The 13,879-nt window shown below is 41.4% G+C and overlaps 1 protein-coding gene across 1 annotated transcript in view; it reads left to right on the top strand.

The window, feature by feature from the left end:
• The first annotated feature begins 519 nt into the window (after window positions 1-519).
• The window catches only part of LOC146520388 (trinucleotide repeat-containing gene 6A protein-like), a 59,500-nt gene continuing 46,140 nt past the window's right edge, over window positions 520-13,879 (top strand). Inside the window, exon 1 of the mRNA XM_085158133.1 lies at window positions 520-574. The gene's annotated coding sequence lies outside the window, so the exon portion shown is untranslated. The remainder of the gene's footprint in view (window positions 575-13,879) is intronic.

Raw genomic sequence — 13,879 nt, forward strand, 5'->3', positions numbered from 1 at the left:
GTCGATAATCTGAAATACTTTCATAAGAGAAGACGTCCTCTTCTGTTGGCTTGTTGTGTGCTGCTGCATGACCTCCAAGGTGGCTGCTGTCATGTGTGCAACATCTGCGTTTGCATTTATTAACCCTCAAACTTCAGTGCATCGTTTTTTTAACCGCCAAATATAAAATGTGCAGGTTTGTCTGCAAAAATGGGGGGTGTGAGACTGCATCAGTGCGTGAAGAAAGCAGACGCTCTGACATATGCACAGAGAGACACATCAGACAGTGAGAAAGACAAAAACAGAGCAGCACGGTGAGAGAGACAAAAAGACAGACGCACAAGGATTCACACAGACGCAGCAAAAAAGTGGGTGGCAGAGTAAGATGTAAGGAAAAAAGGAAAGTGACCGGCGCATAAAGGCTCATAAAAAATGAGACATGAGACAGACTTAGAGGTGCTGATGCCAGACAGACACACAGACAACTCTCCAGGCAGGCAGAAGGACAGACAGACAGACAGACAGGTGGACCCTGTAGCAATCAAGAGCAACATCCTGCTCCTCCTCTCCCAGCGTGGCGTGGATCAGAGCCGAGGTACGCTTTTTTTTTCACATTTATTTCTCAGCAGTCTTGAGTTCTCCGTCGTCCCGCCGTCTGCTGCGCTTCTTTTCTTTTTGTTTTGGCTGTTTTTCTTTGTTTCTTTCTGTCTTTCGTCTGCGCTTCCTGCCCTCCTTTGTGCCCGCGATGAGTGCCGACGTCTCAGGGCGCTGTGCCAGCACTGCCGGATGAAGACCAGGCTGTGCGTACCCGTGTGTGTGTGTGTGTTGGTGTATACAGATTGGCTTGTTTTGGTTCATCGGCAGCTGTAAACACTTGTTTGTGGCGTTACACGGATGTGCCTATTGAGCAGAGGACCCACTGCCAGCCTTCACTTTCATGTAATTAAGACCGAGTCTTTACTAAGCAGAGAAATGCAAATAAATAGTTTTTAGAAACAAAGCGAAGCGAAGATGAAGCAAAAAAGTGAAACATTCACTCTTTGCAGTCAGCGTGATGTTATAATTCTCGTAATACTTCATTGCCTCTGCAGTGTGAGGATTTTCCTGGAATTTGCTGTTTTAAATGAACTGCCAAGCAAAATGTTCAGTGTCTTTGTCGAGTTTTATTTTAGTTTTAATATCGTTTTAAGTCTCATAAATAATCTCTATATTTATGGAAGGCAGTAACACAAAATTGCAGCCACTGTGCCAACTAGAAAGGATACATCTCTGAATGTATCCCTGCTAAGTTGTGCTCATTTGCAACTCCATAACTTCCATCATAGGTCCTTTACATGTGGGAAACCAAGCTTTTATAGCCACCCTACCTTTAAAACAGACTTTGGATAAGTCTTCATCTTTGCAGAGAGATTTTGAAGAATCCAAAAAACTAACAGTGTGTAGACCCACAGCGATGACACTGTGCAGGAAGAATGCTTATTGGTTGAAATGTCAGCTTAAGCAGAAAAGGGAACTTCAGCGGAGTTCAGCGCAAAGAGGAAGACGCACCAAAAAATAATCAAAGATGTAAAAAAAAATTGTTTTTTACGCATCACTGCAACTTTGAATGCATAACTTCTTTGTTCTCTACAGCAGAGGCTGAACCAAGGGGTCAACAACAGACCAAAGACAAGCAAAAGTAGCTTACAACATCATAAGAAACATAAAACAAACCACACTCCTAAACAACAAAACACCTCCTTTCAGTACAACTTGTGGCCCGATAACACAACATTTATTTAACATAATATTTGAATTAAACATCATTACTGCAGCACACAGACAGTTAATCAAACCTACAGACAAAACTGACTCCTTTGCTTCATGCTGTGTGTCTTTGTGGATCATATTAGAAATATAAGTCATTAACTTCAAGGATACCTCCAAGTAGAAAAGACCTGTGGGATTCCTCATTATTTGAAACACTTGCCATGTTTAATTTGAACATTGTCACTGAACTCGTGACTAAAAATGAGGAAAAAGGTCAGTTTTAACTTAAAAAAAAGTGACTTTCATTTAATAAATACATGGCATGTATCTTATACAGAAGTGGTACACAGATTATAAATATTTTGTGCACATTGGTAAGACAACAAGGACATCATGTTGACCTACAGATGGGGTTTTTTAAGGCGTGAGGAAGCAAGTTTCCTATCTTTCAAGGTTGGATGGGGCAAACGCGAAGTAAGAGTGTGGGATATTTCTGATACAGGCAAGTGGCTCATACAAATAAGTGTTGTTGTTTTTTACCTCTCAGCTGTAAATGGGTGATGGGCTATTGTTGTCACCCTGTAGGACAATGCATAAACGTATAGGTTTTATAAACTATAATGCCGAAAGTATTTGTTCATCTATTCAAATCATTGAATTCAGGTGTTCAAATCACTTCCATGGCTACAGGTGTATAAACTCATGCACCTAGGCATGCAGACTGCTTCTGCAAACATCAGTGAATGAATGGGTCGCTCTCAGGAGCTCTATAACAAAGTGGACGGGCTTTTAAGTGGTAGTGTCATGGAGTCTTTTGACCCAGCATTTTGAGTTTCATGCCTTTTTGTATTATGATGTTCTTTGTGTTGTTTGTATAGTTTAGGCTTCAGTGAGTTCTGTTGATATTGAGTTCTGTTTCCTTATCTGTCTTGGTTCCTCCCATGTCTGTGTCTTCCCCATTACGTGGGTTAGGGTGTCGTGTCTTCAGCGTGCGAGTCTGTCAAGTCCCCTGCGTTTAAGTCTCTCTCGTCCTTTGTGTGATTTATTTGTCTCCCTTTCTCTCCCATCGTGTCCCTCTTGTTCTCGCTCCCTCTCTTCCGTGTTCCCGTCTCATCCTCTCCTTAACTATCACCATGTCAAGTCTGTGTGTCTTAGTCCTCGACCTTTCTGTTTTATTTTGACAGTCTCATGTTCCATGTTCATTGTGTTTAATTTTGCTTCCCTTTGGCGTCATCTTCATTTGTATCAGCTATTTCCCTGTGTGTTTACACTTCCCCTGATCACCTCCCGTCTGTATATAGTCTGTGAGTTTTCATTTATTCTTTTGAGTTCATGTTATGTTTCCATGCCTCCATGTTTCAAGGTTTTTCATGTTCAGGTTTTATCATGTTCAAGGTTTTATGTGCAAAGCATCGGATACTTTGCATTGGATGCAGTGATGTAAAGCATGCTGCCACTGGACTGTAGAGCAGTGGAGACGTGTTCTCTGAATTGAAGAATCGCACTTCTCCATCTGGCAATCTGATGGACGAGTCAGGGTTTGCCAGGAGAACGGTACTCCACCAAGTGTAAGGTTTGGTGAAGGGATGATTACGGCGTTAGAGTTGGATGTCTCAAGACCAGTCTTGGTCTCGGTCTCGAGACCACTTTTACGTGGTCTTGGTCTTGTCTTGGTCTCGTCTCGACTTGGTCTCGGTCTTGGTCTTGTCTTGGTCTCGACGGACTTTGGTCTTGGTCTTGTCTTGGTCTCATCTCGACTTGGTCTCGGTCTCGGTCTTGGTCTTGTCTTGGCTCGGTTTAGGCGGTCTTGACTACAACTCTAAACGGTGTGGGGTTATTATTCATAGTTGGGTTTTGCCGCTTAGTTTCAGTGAAATGAACTCCCAATGCTTCAGCATACCAAGACGTTTTAGACAATTTCATGGTCTCAACTTTGTGTAAACAGTTTGGGGATGGTCCCTTCCTGCACAGTCCATAAAGACATGAATGAGCAAGTTTGGTGTGGAAGAACTTGACTGGCCTGCACAGACTCCTGACTTCAACCCAACAGAACATCTTTGGGATGAATTAGACTGGAGACCCGGGGTTTCTCATCCAACATCAGTGTCTGACCTCACAAATGTGCTTCTGGAAGAAAGGTCAAAAATTCCCATAAACACTCTTAAACCTTGTAGAACTTATATCTGCATCCGCTGGGGCGACATCATAATAAACTCTATAGATTAAGAATGTGATCTCACTCAAGGTCATATGTTTGTAAAGGCTGATATTTTTGACAATATAGTGCATAATCTAATCTGAAAAGTCTGACAGAGATAAATATGTATGTTGTTTATATCAATAACACAGTCTGTTAGTCCCTTCCAGAGTAAAGGAAAACAACAAAACCAAAGCATTATGGTACTGTGTTTAAAGTAGCAGAAACTCTCAAGCTGCTCTAATCTACTGTGCGTGATCACATAATCAAGAAGAAAGCACATCATTCATAAGCGGTTTGCTGTTAAGTGAACTTTGTACGAGAAGGAAAGGAATAAGTAGAGCATTGTGGAGGAAACACCGATGATATCTGGGGGGTGAGAGGTTGGTCAGCTGCTCCAAAAAACTGTCAGCAATTCTGTGCCTTTGCACAAGGACTCAGGCTCATTATCACACAAACGCACACACAGACAGTGAGTGGGCCCTTTGACTCCTCACAGGTTGCCGCTGATCAACTGGCCTCCAGAAGATAGGAGCACAGAGGGTTTCTTTCAGCTATTACAGGACTTTCCTGTCGGTGAAGCTGTGCTTTTTCCAGTCGCTGGCATCATGTTTGATAGCCTCTAGTGGAGAGTTGCAGCTTAAAAAACCCCAAAACAAACTATCACTCAGATGACCCTCTTGTCCTTCATATGGATTTATGGTGGTGAAAGGTTAAGCATAAATCAAAAATACACATGTGGCTGTCAGGGCGGTTCATTAAAAGTTCTCAATTGATGTGTCTGTACTTTCTATTTTTATCGGTTAGTTGTGCCTTCCTCTGTCTGTTTAATGAAGGCAGATTTTTTTTGCCGTCAGTAGGGGAATGCATTTGTGCGCAACACCGTGTGCAATTATGCGTACATGCACATTTCTGTGAGTAAAGCCTGTATGCTATTTGTCATTTATAATGTGTCCTGTGCTTGCGCAAGTGTTTGTGTGTGTTTGTGTGTCTGCGTTCCTGCCTGGCCCCATCTGTGACCAGAGCTGTGTGCAGAATAACAATGAGAGTCTCAGGCTACCCAGACTCTGTGTGTGTGTGTGTGTGTGTGTCTGTGTGTGTGTGTGTGTGTGTGTGTGTGTGTGTGTGTGTGGGTCCCTTGGCCGAGAGCTGGTGTTGCCCTGTTGAGTTAAATAAGAGATTTAAATCCCACCTCTCCTTTCTTCTCCTCACACGCATGCACAGAGACCTTCGGTGCAAAGGTCTCACTTTTGATTCAAGAGTGTGTGACTATGTGAGCAGTGCATGTAGAATACATGTTGTTTTGCATGCTTCATCCCATCAGTAATAAATACCTGCTGAAGTTTTTCAAAGGTGCACAAGTTTGCTTTGTGAAAGAACTTTTTTATTCATGGTACACTTGCAAACTGGAGCTATTTTCCCACCCCTGTTGTGTTAATGCTACTTATCGTCATGTGTTCATGGGCTTTGATATAAACAGAAATGCAGAAAACTGAGCCCAGATATGCAGAGTTACTGAAGCTGCTTTAAAAATGATTGAATATCGTGGTTTAATTAATGAAAATGCTTCTGTTTTGCTCTCAGGATGCCTTCGAATATTCACAGCTCAGGGATGAGTGGAATTGCTGAATTTGTTTTATTATAACAAACTAGAACCAGTAGATGCTCAGTGGATGAATCAAAAAGTTAATGCAAAATGATATCTCCTCATGGTTAAGATATCAGTTGCTTTGGAGCTTTTATTGAATGCTTAAATGTACATTTCTTTTTCCGAGCACACAAGAACACCTTCTTGAGCATATTGACCTAAAAGTTTAGAACAGCCACCGATGTTGATCGCTGCCTGCACTCTTTTAAAGGCAGAATATGGTTTGAAAAGTGCACGTGAAAGGAAGAGGAAGATAGGAAGAGTTGAAAATAGCAGGTGACTGTTTAAATACCTTTAGGTGTGTGTGTGTGTGTGTGTGTGTGTGTGTGTGTGTGTGTGTGTGTGTGTGTGTGTGTGTAAGGCCCAGCAAGGCGAGGTAATCGGATGAATCAGTCTTTCCTGAAGGAGTACACACATCATGCATATGCATTAACCACCACCCCCCCCCGTCTTTTGTCACGTTGTTGATTTGTATGTTCAACACACCAGAGGGCAGACTGACAACTGTGCTGTCTAGACACCTTATTTATGGTTGTGTGTGTTTGTGTGAGTGTGAGAGAGTGAGAGAGGGGCAGTGTGCGCTCACAACAGAGCACAACACAAGTTTTGAGGTACAACGTGTTCTCCTTCCTGATTGTAGAGAGATAGAAGAGGTTCAGGCTAGTCTCCAAAGTTTGTGTTGTGAGTTCTCCCTTGTCATCCATTTTTAGGTGCTTGTGTGTGTGTGTGTGTGTGTGTGTGTGTGTGTGTGTGTGTGTGTGTGTGTGTGTGTGTGTGTGTGTGTGTGTGTGTGTGTGCACTTGAAAGAAATCACCCAGTGTGAAAGGCTCTTCCCCTGAGTGTAATGTGTGTGTGTGTGTGTGTGTGTGTGTTTGTGTGTGTGTTTAATGTGTACATTCCTCTGTACTCCTGATTGGGTGAGTGTGCAGCACTCTGTTTAATTTGTATGTCCATGGCAACACCTCATTATCTTGTGGAGGGGATGAAGTAGGGAGGTTGTGGGAATTATGTAAATTGGCGTGCCGTCTTGTCATCAGAATAAAGATGGTCCAAAAACATTATGACACACACACAATCATGTGCTTTCTCTCTCTCTCTCTCATACACACACACACACACACACACACACACACACACAATCATGTGCTTTCTCTCTCACACACACACAGAGGACATTGGGTTTTTTTATTAAACATTTTGGTGTGTTTGTATTCAACAGGAATATTTTCTTTTATAATATAATATAGCAGTTTATACTATTTTCTGACCTTTTTTGTCCTTGGCTGGAATAACACTGGGAGGCAGCGCATAGCTAATGTGCATTAATCTACCTTAAACTAAGCTGTCAGGGCAACTCGGTCAGAGTTGGTGTACAGCATAACCAATGCGCAGACCATAAGCCCAGCACCATGCCACTGTTGACCTTGTATGACCTTGAAGCGAAGATCATACCATGGAAGGAGCAGTTCATGGTTGGGGTTAGTCTTTGCTGACACTATTGGCCTTTTTCACTAGTAGCTACTCGGGTCGGCTCAATTCAACTCAGTTTTTAGGGGTTTTCCATTAGGTAATATACCTGGTACCAGGTATTTTTTTTAAGTAACTCCTCAGCCGGGATTCCAAGCAATCTGAAAAATATGTTCCGAAAATGTGACATCAACAGACTGCATGCCACTGATTGGCCAATCATTGGCGTCACTCGATGAGTCATGAGAGCATCTCCTTCATGAAAAGTCAACCCCCCCTTTTTTGAAACCTACACAAAACCCAACAGTCCTCCCGAGACTGACAAAAAGCCATAGAGTGAGCAGCAGGTATGCCATCCCCCCTCAACGTCCTCCATTGTAGTCTTGTGTTTGTATCACAAGCATGTGGCTACACTTTCAGCCATGAGATCTATAATGATCCCTTGCACAGTAAGTTATACTTAATTGTAATAGAAAATGACTGAAACCAAGTCAAGTCGAGCTGAGTAGGTAATAGTGGAATAAAAGCGCAAGTGTGCCTCTCCTCCATAGATCTTCTGCTTTCTGGATGTTGACCTCCGGAGTGACCAAATTTTCGGCTAACAGCTGTATGGGATTCACTTTGTTGGTGCAAAAATGCAATTTTTATGCCTGTCAAACTGTCGTCTTTGGGTTTTTAAAAATAATTCAACTACAAATATGGGAACCAATTATATGATTTCACAACAGGCTGCCAGTAACAAAATGCATAAATTACAATTTTACAGTTTACAATACAATTCAGAATTGTTTCTTTGCTAAATTATCTGTTACGTGTAAACACAGCACTGGTGCAGCCTCTGAGTTAGGTGCCTTTTTCATGCCCGAATGAGTCATAGGTCCGTGTTGAGCAACCTAAGAAACAAAAGCCTCTGAAAATGGTCAAGTACAAGGACAAGACTGTAAGTGAGTGAAAAGCAGTCGATGTCCAACGAAAACCTTTAAAAGACCTTCAGAAAGCCTTAAAAACAATCACAAGAATGTCTGGATCCTTGGAAGCAAAATATACAGACATGAGAAGTGACACATCCAAAGGGACGTGTCCACTTTGCGAATGAGGTTTTCACAAGGATCCAGTGTTCAGGCCACATGCCGTGATTAGTCGATTAGTGCATTGATCTGTGTCTGATGTTTTAGTATATACAGATGATGGGCCGCTCTGGGCTGTCACTGTATTTGAGGCCTTTGTGTTGTTTACCGTTCCAGCCTTTCCTCGCAGATGATGAGCGAGAGGCACCCTGAACAGGTCGACACTCCTTCACAAAGAGACAGACGACCCATACCTCTTTTATGCCAGTTCAGGATATTTTGCTCAGAATCATGTAGCACTTGAGTGGGCACCATGGTCAGGGCCATTTCTTTTTTTCTTTATAGCAAACACAGCTATCATCAAAGCGATGCTGGAATTTAACAGCTCATTAATCTTACATGAATCGGTGTGCTTTTTGTAGCATTTCCAAACGCAAGTGAAAATGAATAACTCCCTCTTCTCCTCCTCTTTCAGTTCAGCAGCTTAAATTGTAAACTTAACAAACCCTCACCTTCATCTCACCCTCTCTCCTCCGTGTCTTATTTTCTGTCGCTTTCAGTCTCCATTTCTAATCTGCACTCATTTTGTCCTCTGTGCTCACTGAGATGTGAAACCCGCACAGTCCCTTCCCCCTGTAATTCTCCCTTCCTCATGCACTGTTTTTCTTTTCTTCTCTTTCTTTTTTGCCTCTGTCTCACTCTCGACTGTCATTTCTGGTCTTTTGTTTCTGGTGAAATTACCAACTGCCGTTTGGCATCAAGCCAGAAAGCTGCCAAGCTGGAAAAAGCAACACACACATAGACGCACACACATTAGAAAGCTTTCTACTCTATGTACATATCTGCCAGTCAGGTCTCGATTTATATCAACATTATTCGTGTAAAGCATCAATACCTTTAATATAACGTCCTATTATAAATTCTGATTCTCACAGCTCAGGGTTCATATTCACAGAAATGTTTACTGAATCATAAATAAACACAAATCTCTGACAGGTCTCAGGTTCAGTGTCACAACACCTCCTACACAATTTCTTTACCAACCAGTCAGGTGGAGACCTCAGTCAGCTCCTCAGGAACGCTCCATCTTGAGCCTGACTGACAGAAACCTCTCTGTCGTCAACCTGGTCACTAATTTTAGCTTAGCTGTGGAAGTTCTCATCTTCATGTGCTTTTTATATTTAAAAATAATAATAAACAAGCACACAAATGTGTCAGACCACTTTCACACTCTCTGCTCGCTTCTGTTCTTCATCTTACAGTTAATCATAAACTGGGGGGTCGGGACTGTAGATTCTTCATGCTCAAACTGAGCCCAAGCTAGAAGCCTGTGCGCGACCCTGCACTGAAAAAAAGGCCATGTTGGATTTACTTGATTCAGTAGTGGACATTGGTTGCACACAAATGTTTTGCTTTGGCAGAAATGTAAACAACTGAGTTAAATCAACACAACTTTTTCATATTCACAAACCTGTGCATTTTGTGTTCATAAAACACGATTGAAACATGTTTAGATGAAGTAAGTTGAGCTCTTGGAATATTTTAATCCTTTACAATTTTGTCATTTTATTTCAACACTATTCAATAACTTTTACCCCAATACTACTTGGTCACTTAAATACTACATGTTGTCTTCATATTACATAATGTTCAACAAAGTCTACAGTCTGGTTACCATAAAAATTGAATGGATCTACAACAACTACCATCCCTCTACCTTTATCCTGGTTGCAGGGGGGGCTGGGAAATAACCCTGAATTGATAGATTACAAGGCAGAGTACACGCTGGACAGCTCACCAGTCTATCACATAGAAACAAACAACCATTTGCGTTCACATTCACGGGTAATTTAGAATCACCAATTAACCTAACTCAAATAACTGCCATGACTTTTAACTGTGAGAGGAAACCAGAAAACTCAGAGAGAAACCACTGCAAACTAGCCATATTGTGGATTTGAACCCAGGACCCTCTTGGTGTGTAGCAACAGCACCAACCACCATACCGCCAATCCATGTTTTTGTGCTTGACAGGTTAAACCACAGTAAAAAGCAATAGTATACACCTGGTGCGTGTGTCATTGTCTGCCTCTTATAACTCCAGTGATTTTCCTGCAGTTTGACATCTCGTGCGATCTTGTGATTTTCATCAGTCCAGCAGCTAACCACTCTTACTAGATTGTATCATGTCATCTCAACAAGAACAAATTAAGTTGTTGAATTTCATACAGATCCTTCATGATTCAATTACATTCATAGAAACATGAAATTATTGTGTTCAAATTACAAGTTAGACTTTTTTAATGTAACAAACCCCCAATTTACTTTTTTCAGTATACCAAAAAAAGTAGAGGCGGCTGCTCGACTTGACTGAGATGGATGCCTTCCTGAAACCACAATCCAAAGCGTGTGAGACTGAAATCCCGTGCAGTGTCACGAGATTTAACATTGCTATATTATTGACTTACTTCACTCGAACATGATATGAACAATTTAATCTACCTGCTCTGCATATTATGTAGTTTCTACACTATAGAGTTACACTTAACTTTAAAGCATGAGACACTTGTGTTAAAAAAAAAAACGCAATATGCTTACATAAATCCAAGAGCTGGCCAGTCCCTTTTTTTCAGTTTGCTAACAGACGACATGATGTTAAAATTAGTGTTTGTAGTGTTTGTAGAGGTCAGAGGAAAACAAAAGCAACTCAAATAATCACTTATTACAATCAAGGTATGCAGAAGAGCATCTCTGAACACACAACCGACCGGCTACAGCAGCAGAAGACCACACAGAAACGAAAACTGTTTGCATGGGGTCACCAAAATTGGACAATAGAAGGTTAGAAAAATTTCACCTGGTCTGATGAGTCTCAATTTCTGCTGTGACGTTAAGACGATATGGTCAGCATGGATCTATCGGTGTAGTGGTGTGGGGAATATTTTCTTGGCACACTTTGGATCCCTTAGTAGCAAGTGAGCGTAGTTCAAATGAATGATTATGACTTTATGACTACAGTGTACCCATCTTCTAATAGCCGCTTCTAACAGGATAGCACATCACGTCACAAAACTCAAACACGTTAAACATACAGAGTGACTGTAAGTGATCTGTACTCAAGTGGCCTCGACAGTCGCCAAAACTCAATCCAATAGAGCACCTTTGGGATGTGGAGCAGCAGGAGATTTAAATCATGGATGTGCAGCCAACAAATCTAGCAGTTGTGCGATGTGATCATAAATCTCAGAGGAACGCTATGAGACAAAGAATTAATGCAGTTCTGAAGGAAAAAATGGGTTCAGTACTAACAATCTGTACCTAATAAAGTGGGTGCTTTTTAGATACTGCTCACCATGTGCTGTGATGTTTCCTTCTTACAGCTAGGGATGGGTATCGTTTAGGTTTTATCCGATACCAGTACCAAACCGGTACTTTTGAAACGGTGCCGGTGCTTAAACGGTGCTCGAACCAGTGCTTAAAGAATCAAGAACACAAACTTTGTCCAAAAACCTCTTATGTTTAGCTGTTTTTTGTAAAAAGATAACAATGTTAGCCTTTTCTGCAGCTATAGGGCATATATGGTATCACTCTTGGCTGGAAGCAGTGCTTAAACAATGGAAAAAACACACCAACTTTGTCCAAAAACCTCTCATGTTTAGCTGTTTCCCACTTTTTCTTTGGTCATTTTAGCCTTTTTGGCCAGGGTGAAGGGAGTATCTGCCATCAAACAAGAAGACAGCCGCATGTAACTACGACGGTGTTTGCTAGTTCACCTTACATGCATTAATTTAATAATGTGGTTAGCCTACTCAACGTAAATTACACATGAACAACATTAAGCTACTTGCCCAGAAAAGAATGGCTGCTGCTTCAATCATCATCCGTCATCATTTCTGCTACACTGGCAGGACTACAGGCCAGGACTCTACTCTTTGGGTTCATGTTGCTAACTCCGGGACCGATAACAGGCACCACACCCACAGTAGATGTGCTCAGTGTGAGGTCCTGCAGCAAGCTATCAAATACGGTGCATTTCTCGGCTTTTAAAAAAACGCTATGCGTCGCCAGGTGTTTCATCAGATTCGAGGTGTTACCTCCTTTGCACAGTATCACAGTATCACAGTATCACCTTAAAGCACTTGTTGCAGGCTGCTGAGTTTGCATCTTTTGCTGTGAAGTACAGCCAGACTTTTGACGCTTCGCCTTGGGCATTTTTAATCTGTAGCTCTGCTCTAAAAAAACGTACGTACCTGGGCCCGCCTACTACGCTTGCAAAGGTAAAATGATTGGCTAGAATCCAAAGTGTATGACATCTCAGGAAAAAAAAAAAAGCACCGAAATGTGCGCTGCTTTTCGGTCTGGTTACTACCGTTTATGTCAGAACCGGTGCCATAATGGCACCGGATACCGGTACCCATCCCTACTTACAGCAAGACTAAAGAGTAAGTTTATGGAGGATGAAACTATTTCAGTGAACTGTTTGCTTGTTTAGGTGATCTTACACGTTTAGAAGATACTGCACTAGTTCAGTGTTGTGCTTCTGGAGCGTTGTTTCAGAAGGTGGGTTCTTTTCAAAAATCATGGTTACATTATTACAATGTAACCTTTTTTTGTCTTTTTTCTTCAAGCCAAATTATTTCAAAATGATTTGTAAGAATTATGTTAGATCTGACATTAGATTATAGAAAACCCTGTATATCCACAAGCCTTATGCACAAAGTATATTTGCTGTATCTGCGTTAGTCTGTTTCCTCTGTCTTTTTCTAATTGCTTAGAATCATGTTTTACCTGTACACTCACAGGGCTAATCATTTCAACTGTCATGATCTAAATATAGATACTAATAAGTCTTTTAATTAGTCATTTTGAGAAGATAAACAACACCCAGAAAAAATACCTGTAAATCTTCATCAGAGATCTTTCTCACTTTGAGTGTGTGTGTGTGTGTGTGTGTGTGTGTGTGTGTGTAGAGTTTCTGTCTGCATGACTTATTCATAGTGGCATAGAATTACTGTCAGGTCACACACACACACACACACTCAATGATTCAAACTTCTACATATCCTCCCTCCTCTTCTACACACAAACTTTTATTGTCACACACACACATACACAGGGGCCTTCACAGTGTGGAGGATTAATAATGTGAATAATGAGGTTTTGTTGTAAGGCTACTCAAGATGGAGGAAAGGGGGTAAAATAGGACGGGGTGAACTGACGAAGAATGAAAAGAAAAGGCTGGAATGAAATGGGAGATATTGTTCATTACAACCACACTGTATTTCTTTTTTTTATTTAATCAAAGCAGTTTCTCATGGATGAGTCATTTCACTTTCAAACCAGTAAACCCACAAGCCTCATCTCGGTTAAGTTTAAAATAACAATCCCCCATAGAGTGATTCATGAAGGACATTATTTTTTCTGAGAGTTTGAGGAAAAAGGTCAATACCGTGTCGGTACAATAAATAAGAAGCTGTAGCCAGGAGTTGGTAAGGGGAAATAACTGGCCTGCTCTCTCTGGAGTAAAAAGTATATCTAACAGAAGCTCTGAAGTTCAGCTGCTAATGTTTAATCTTTAGTCCAGTTTAGTTCTTTTTGCTTAGACTGCTGGCAACTTCATGTTAAACAGGCAGCTATGAGCTTTGTCTTTCAGCTCCTCTAACGCTTTGCCAGGGAGCAAATAATAAACAGCTGCCAAACTGCTAAGCTGACATGTAAAGACAAACTCAGTTGTGATGGAACACAGTGAACAGATCAGATATTTGAACTGAG

The sequence above is a fragment of the Neolamprologus multifasciatus genome, chromosome 4 (assembly GCF_963576455.1).
Source record: "Neolamprologus multifasciatus chromosome 4, fNeoMul1.2, whole genome shotgun sequence".
Lineage (NCBI taxonomy): Eukaryota > Metazoa > Chordata > Actinopteri > Cichliformes > Cichlidae > Neolamprologus > Neolamprologus multifasciatus.